Here is a 7795-nt window from a genome sequence, read left to right on the forward strand (position 1 = left end):
AGAGTATTTGGTAGGTATGAAAATTTTAGAGAGAGAAAGTACCTAAAGTTTTTAAAGAGATAAACTATATCAAAAATTTTAGCGATAAAACTATCTCAAATTTTATCTTTTAGAGAGAGAAAGTATGTTAAATTTTTAGAGAAAGAAAATACTATTTTTTTTTAAAGAGATGAACTATATCAAAATTTTAGAGAGAGAAACTATGTCAAATTTTAAGTTTTAGAGAGAGAAAATATGTTAAATTTTTAGAGAGAGAAAGTGCCAATTTTTTTAGAGAGATAAACTATATCAAAATTTTAGAGAGAGAAACTATATCAAATTTTAAGTTTTAAAGATAAATTATCATATTTTAGAGAGAGAAAGTACATGTAACTTTTTAAAGAGAGATACTATCTCAATTTTTTTAGAGAGATAAACTATTTCAATTTTTGTAAAGAGAGAAACAATCTCATATTTTAATTTTTAGAGAGAAAACTATATCGAATTTTAGAGAGAATACCTAAAAAGATTTAGAAATATAAACTATCTCAAAAAAAATTTAGAGACAGAAACTATATCAAATCTTAAGTTTTAGAGAGAAAAATTATTCTTAAAATTATATAGAGAGAAAGTATTCCTAAACTTTTAGCGAAAAACTATTATAAATTTTAGAAAGAGAAACGGTAAAAAAAAAAATTAGAGAGATAAATATCTCTTTTTTAGAGAGATAAACTATTTCGAATTTTGAGTTTTAGAGGGAAACTATCTCGATTTTTGAATTTTAGAAAGATAAAATATACAAAAATTTTAGAAATAGAAATTATATAAAATTTTAGAGAGATAAATATCTCTTTTTTAGAGAGAGAAACTATCTTGAATTTTGAGTTTTAGAGGGAAACTATCTCGAATTTTGAATTTTCGAAAGAGAAAATATAAGAAAATTTTAGAAATATAAATTATATCAAATTTTAGAGAGAGAAAGTACTTAAAATGATTTAGAGAGATAAACTATCTCAAATTGTTTGGAGAGATAAACTATCGCAAGATTTATATCTTAGAGAGAAAATGTATATTAAAATTTTCGAGAGATAAACTATATCAAATTTTAAATAGATAAAGTATATGAAATTTTTAGAGAGAAAACAATTTAGAGAGATAAACTATCTTAAAATTTAAGTTTTAGAAAGATAATGTATCTCAAATTTTAACTTTAAAGAGAGGAAGTGTATCAAAGTTTAGAGAGACACTATATCAAATTTTTAATAAATAAACTATTTCAAAATTTTAGAAAGACGAACCATATCAAATATTAGAGAGACAAACTATCTCAAAATTTTTATAGATACACTATCCTAAATTTTGAGTTTTAGAGAGAGAAAAAGTATATAAAATTTTTAGAGAGATAAATTGTATCAAGTTTTGTTACTATAACAATCCTAAACTTTAAAAATAAAAAATAAAAAAAAAAACCTTTTACCTTTGATGGTCCATACAGATAATGTGGTCCCTAGAAGCCATCATTTTTTTGCTCTTTTACCTTCACCTTTTGTTTCTTGTGCCACCGTCCTATAGGGACGTGGGCTTTAAGTGTTAATGTAACACCTTCTAAACACCTCATGAATGACGTGGGTTAATAATATATTATAATAATCTTTTTTTGTGTGTGTTTAAACAGAGGAGAACAACCGTTGAGCCCTCTTTATGAATTAAAGAATGCAGTGAACTCTTTCCCTCTAGCCAAATTTTATCGAAAGTTCACTCTCAAATATTATTGGTAAATGATCTCATTATTCTGAAAAAATAGTATGTTCACCATTTTGATACTGTAATTTTATGCGCATATAGTATCTTTTTTTTTCTATTAAAATTATTATTATTAGAAAATTAGACATTGTAAATTATTAAAAATAAAATTTCTGCCTATTATTATGACTTTTATACACTGTAAAATTTATGTGTAACTGATGTCATTTATGGTAAAATCATTATGTGAAAAATTGATATTTCTACAGGTAATTATAATACTGCCAATACTGTGAGATTTACGCATTTCTGCATTTAATTGTATTTTTGTTTGTCTGTTAATTTCAGATACTATAAGCTTTACCTATTCCTGTAAAATAAGTAATAATGAAATTACATTCCATAAAATTGTGAGATTTATGTGTTTAACCTTGGATTTCTATAAAAGCTCTTAAATTGATAATCGACTGCCTATTGGATTCCATTTCAAATATACTTGTTCGATCTACTACCTTTCTGCAATTTTTATCCAAATTATTTGATTGGTTACTTACAAATATGTCAATGAAAGTAATTGTTAAAATTGTTTCAAGTGAATTCCTGTTAATGATTTCGACGATACTTTGAATATACGATGTTGACGTTTTCTGATGTTAAAGAGTTTCTGAGATAATTTAAGTATGTGTGGACCTATCCGAGACGCCGATAGGGACCATTTGAACTCATCCGGTATGCATGTGAGGTACGTTTGAACCTGCAGGGATTGTTTGGTCCTATCCGGTTATGCCGCTAGGGATTATTTGGACTCATCGGGACGCCGGTGAGGTTTGTTTGGACCTGTAGGGATTGTTTGGACCAATCTGGTTAATCCTGTAGGGACTATTTGGACTCATCCGGGACGTCGGTGAGGTATGTTTGGACCTGCAGGGACTGTTTGGGCCCATCCAGGACGCTGGTAGGGTATATAGGTGACCTACTTGGGATGCCAGTAGGGTATTTTGTGAAAGCATTTGAGTTATGCATTGCTGTTAAAATATTATATGCATTTCAATCATTTGGATTATGTTTAATTGTGCATTTCTGAAAGTGAAATTGTTATCCATAAATACTTTTTGTCTCGCATTGTTTCTAATAGACCTCCCTTTTTAAAAATGCTTACATCTTCTGACTATGATTATTTTTTAAGACTATGATGATCACTTACTGAATAGCCAAACTCAACAAACTATGGTAAAAAAATTTAAGGGTAATTGCAGCCTCCATAGTTGAAGGCACAACAGGACTAACTTTGGAAGAAGTCATAGTTATGATGAAATTTTATCTTTGTGACTTTTGTTCAAATTCACTATTGTAAATTTTGTCCTCTCAACAGATGTATATCTAAACCCTCATGTTAATACTAGTTATGAGTAGACTTTGTACATACATTTAGAAATGAAAAAATCTGTTTAGGGCAATTAATGGTGAAGTATAAAATTTTCGTTTTGTTAAAGATAGACTGTTACATCTCAGGGATTCCAGTGTTATAAATCTTGGGATGTCACCGTTACCAAACAATGGACATAGAAGTGATTGCAAGGAATCCATGAATTTTGTATAGTTTATCCAAATAAAAGATTTGAGGAATCCATGACAAAAATCCTTAATATTGAAAATCCATAGATTTTCATGGATTTCAAATATCTAAGATTCCTAATTTCCTCCTATCCAAATGGGTTCTACGGGATTTCAATTTGAGAAATCCAAGAATTTCCCTAGTTCTCTCAAATTTGAGATTTTATTTTACTACTTTTTGTTAGATATGGCCCGATCCAGCTTGAGAATTCACTTAGGCAAACCAAGAGAATTGGAATCGAACATTGGAAAGTTGGAGCCCAACTCTAGTTTTTTGAGCCCCGGTTCTTCAACCCTTTTCATGCGAATTTACTTTGAGTTTTGGTTAAAAAAAAGGAATTTACTTTGAGTTTTTAATTTTTTTATTTGCATGAATTTACCTTAATTTTCTTAAAGAAAAGTATAGAATAAATCCATTTGTATTTAATACATGGAGTTCACAATTGATCTCATACCATTAGATGTGAAATTGGGTGGCTTCATTCTTAGGCTCAATATTAGAAAAAAAAATAAAAAAAATTGTTGAAATACCCAAGCTAATAGATTCTGACCGTTAGAGGTAATTATAACCTCCTTATATTGAAGGTAAATAATATCATAATATACACTCCCATTTATTAAAAGAAAAAGTTTATATAAGGTTGCAATCTCGTACTATAGAAGTAAGATGTACCTTAAAAGCCAATAGGAAAGAGTTTTTCAAAAGTTTAAAAGCCTTCCAATTGATCATCTGGACATCAAGATGCATGAATGTATAAAAAAAAAAACAAAATTTAAAATCCTTAAAATAATGCATTTTGAACAAGTTATTTGGAACATCTATTTTCAAGATGATGCAACATTATTGGAATTTTAAATTTAATAATTAGCCTTGAAGAGAGATTTTGAAGCCAACATGGTGTTCACAACGCATAAGCTACATCTTTCAACAAAATCTAGAAGTACGCTTTACTCGTACAGTATAAAGTGGGCACCTTATGCATACCTCACCTTATAATAATTCAAGTGAATTACGGACAAACACAAAAATAAATACTAAAATATAAAACGAGTCATTTTGGGGTTAAAACTATTCGGAAAGTCCTTCGACATGATGTTTTTTATTTTTTCAAAAATTGCATCTGGTCCGAGGATACCATCCTGGGACCTTCTTCCTTTTTTTTTTGAATTTTTTCGATAATAAGGTTGTGCCCTAATATATAGGGCAGTGACCAGCTAACATCATACCGCCATCTATGATGTTTTTCAAAACGGTCATAGGTTGGCATCCTCAAACTGCAAAGACCGACTTTCTTAAGCATTCAAAGGCAGTCTGAGTTGCCCATTCTACGACTGCCTTCTCTGGTGCTCTTCTGGGTGATGGCAGCTTCGAACCGCATTAGCTCATTTGTTTGCTAAGAAATAAGGCGGTTTGAGAATGCCAACACCCCGGACTGTCTTTCGGACTAAGCATTGCCCCTCGCACTAGGGCAATATGAAGACCAACCTTTAATATAATATTAGCCCAAAATTGGCCATTTTGTAATTTCCTCTCTCTCTTTTTTTTCTTTTTTCTTGTGTAATAATTTATTCCATGGAATAAAGAAAAGAGACCGTTAATACATCAATATCGAAGCCATGGTGGAGTTGTTTTGTTTTTCTTCCACTGTATCGTGTGCGTCCAGGGTGAAGGTGGCCCCATCGTTGTGCCAAGCGCGTTGAACTTCCATTCGCACGCGAGCAACATCGTCCATGTCAATGATGTGGGCGGGCGATGTTTCTCTCTCTCTCTCTCTCTATAATGTTAATCTCCCTCTCTATCTCATCAACTAGGTGGGGCCATAGTCGTAGTGGGTCATCCTCTCTCTCTCTCTCTCTCTCATGCCCTCAACAAGTCATTCTTCCACATGCAAAATGCCCCCCTAAGGGCAGGTTCTCTCTCTTCAATGGTCGGTCTCTCTCTCTTAAACGGACTAGAGTTGTGGTGGTGGTATTGTTCTAGAGAGAGAAAATGTGGCCTAGGGCTTTTCGCCTTTTTGGCCTTGTTGAGCCCCGACGAAAGTTCACATGCTTGGCCACGGTGCACCTCCGTAAAAGTGACCCCGCATATTTCCCACTTTTGTCAAAGAAGAACACATTCTTTTTCCACTTTCCCCGTAAAAAAGAAATCGTAATATTTAAGAATCTCGATTATGTATATTTACTCTACTTCTTTTTTCCTAGGTTTTGTTTCTCCATGTAGTTAGCTTCTTAGCCCATCAATTTATTAATACCGTTGACTATTTTATATTATTATTATTTGTCTACAATGCATTATAATTTTATATTTGGAAACCGTAGAGGGAAGAGTTTATATAGAGCCGAGGCTCTAAACAATCAAATTAGAACCTACATCAAAAATTTCACTAGAAAAAGTTGTTTTGATGCCCAAATGTCTTTAAACTCATCATCTCGACATCAAGATGCATGGACATGAGAAAAAAATGGATTTCAAGTTTTGAAAATAGTGTATTTTAAAATGCACTTTTTGGGCCGTTACTTTTCAAGATTTTCAAGTTTTCATAGATCTTTCGATCTACACAATTTTTTTAAGATTTAAACTTTATAAATAAAGATGAATGTATATGTTACTGCTATCACAAAGATTTCCAATATCGAAATTATATTTTTTTACACTATTTGAAGGTAGGCTGTAGTTTGATTGTTTAGAGACTAAGCTCTATACAAACCGCAACCAACCGCTTAAAGGCTTGTGATTTTCTTTTTTCTTATTTTCTCTTTAATTATGAGGGAAATTATCGCAAGGAAATTTGTCAAAATATCAGTATTGAGTTTTTAAAATTTGTTCCAATCGCAACCATTCCAACTCAAGACCATGTATTTTCCAAAAGGTTTTGAGATTAAATAAAAAATATGGCTAAAATGTTAAATTGTTCATCACTTGTAGATAGTATCATAAATTTCCCTCACTAATAAGTATCTTTTTTGGGGTTATTTAAAGAAAATTCCAAAAATTTTTAGTTTCATATTGATATCCTTTTTTTTCATCTATTTTATTTTTCCACAATACTCTTTAGTTCGATACTCTCGGTTCCACATCGTATAGAATATGTTTTTATTTTTTATTGCAGAAAATACTTTTTGGTATTGTGAGTACCAAATATATTAAGGACCTGGTTTCTATGCTGCCGGGCCGGCCCATGTAGAAATATGGGCCAATTAATAAATCTATTTTTGAGATGGAATTTAAGACTTAAGTTTTAAAGACATGTAATCTCTAAGATGGAGATCATGAATATGAAAAAATAAATAAATTTAAAAAACTAGAAATAATAATTTTAGAAAGAAGCCATTTGGATTCCGATGATTTACACTTTATGGACAACATATGTAGAAATGTGGTCCGGCCCGCATCAAATTTTTTTCCATATATTAATGCCTTTAATAAAATTCAGATCTAAGAGTACCGAACATATTTATTCAATTAAATGTTAAATTTGGTAGTCTCACAATCTTTCTCTTATGTTGGACACTAAGAATATCGAATTATTATCTCTTGCATCCCGTACTAAAAAATGCTTTTTTGGAAAAAATAACTTAAAAACTTTTTGGTGAGTAACGAAATAAATGGAATTTTGGAAAAAAATAAAATAGACACAAAAAAGAATATTAATGTCAAAGTCAAAACTTCTCAAATATTTTTAAGAGGTGAGGTTTATATAAGGTGCCCACCTGTAGGAGTAAAAGGCACCTCTAAAATTTACTTAGAGATGTAGTTCGGATGTTGGAAACATTAGGATGACTTAAAACACTATTTTCATCCGTAGTTTGAAATTTAAAATTTAAAAAATAATACAAATCGAGTAGATTTATAAATATTTAAAAATCTTAAAAATAGGTTATAAAATGCATTGTTTTTACTGACTTGAAATTCCTATCTTCTTCATATCTACATATTGAGATAATCAATTGGAGAATGTTCCAACATCAAAACACTATTTTATGAATGATTTTTAAGGTGCACCTTACTTCAATATTATAAGGTGGACACCTTATATTAAACTTTTGCTATTTTTAAAATATCCCAAATGATCAAGAAAATAAGAAATTATTGATAAGGGAAAGACATTATTACGAGAAGTTAGGAGCACAATAATTTAGGTTTAAGCATGCAAGGAATCTTTCTTATAATTTATTGAAGAATCCGGCTGTGAATAAGGATTCCAACGGTCAAGATTTGATCTCGGGCCACTAGCATAGGTGATGGGAATCTTTCAAGTTTCGATTATTGTTTCGAAGTTTCGGTTACATGTCGGCATTGAGGGACGGTCCAAAGAGGCCAAGCCAGGAACAAAGTCTTGAATTAAAATTTCTTGCTTTATTTTAAAAAGTGTAAAAAGAAACAAAATACTACTTTATATCAAAAAATGAAAAAAATATTATTTTTTGCATAAAGAGGCTAAAAGATGAACTGTTTTGA

This window comes from Amborella trichopoda, chromosome 9 (assembly GCF_054954075.1).
Source record: "Amborella trichopoda isolate Santa Cruz 75 chromosome 9, AtrichopodaSantaCruz75HAP2 v2.0, whole genome shotgun sequence".
Taxonomy (NCBI): domain Eukaryota; kingdom Viridiplantae; phylum Streptophyta; class Magnoliopsida; order Amborellales; family Amborellaceae; genus Amborella; species Amborella trichopoda.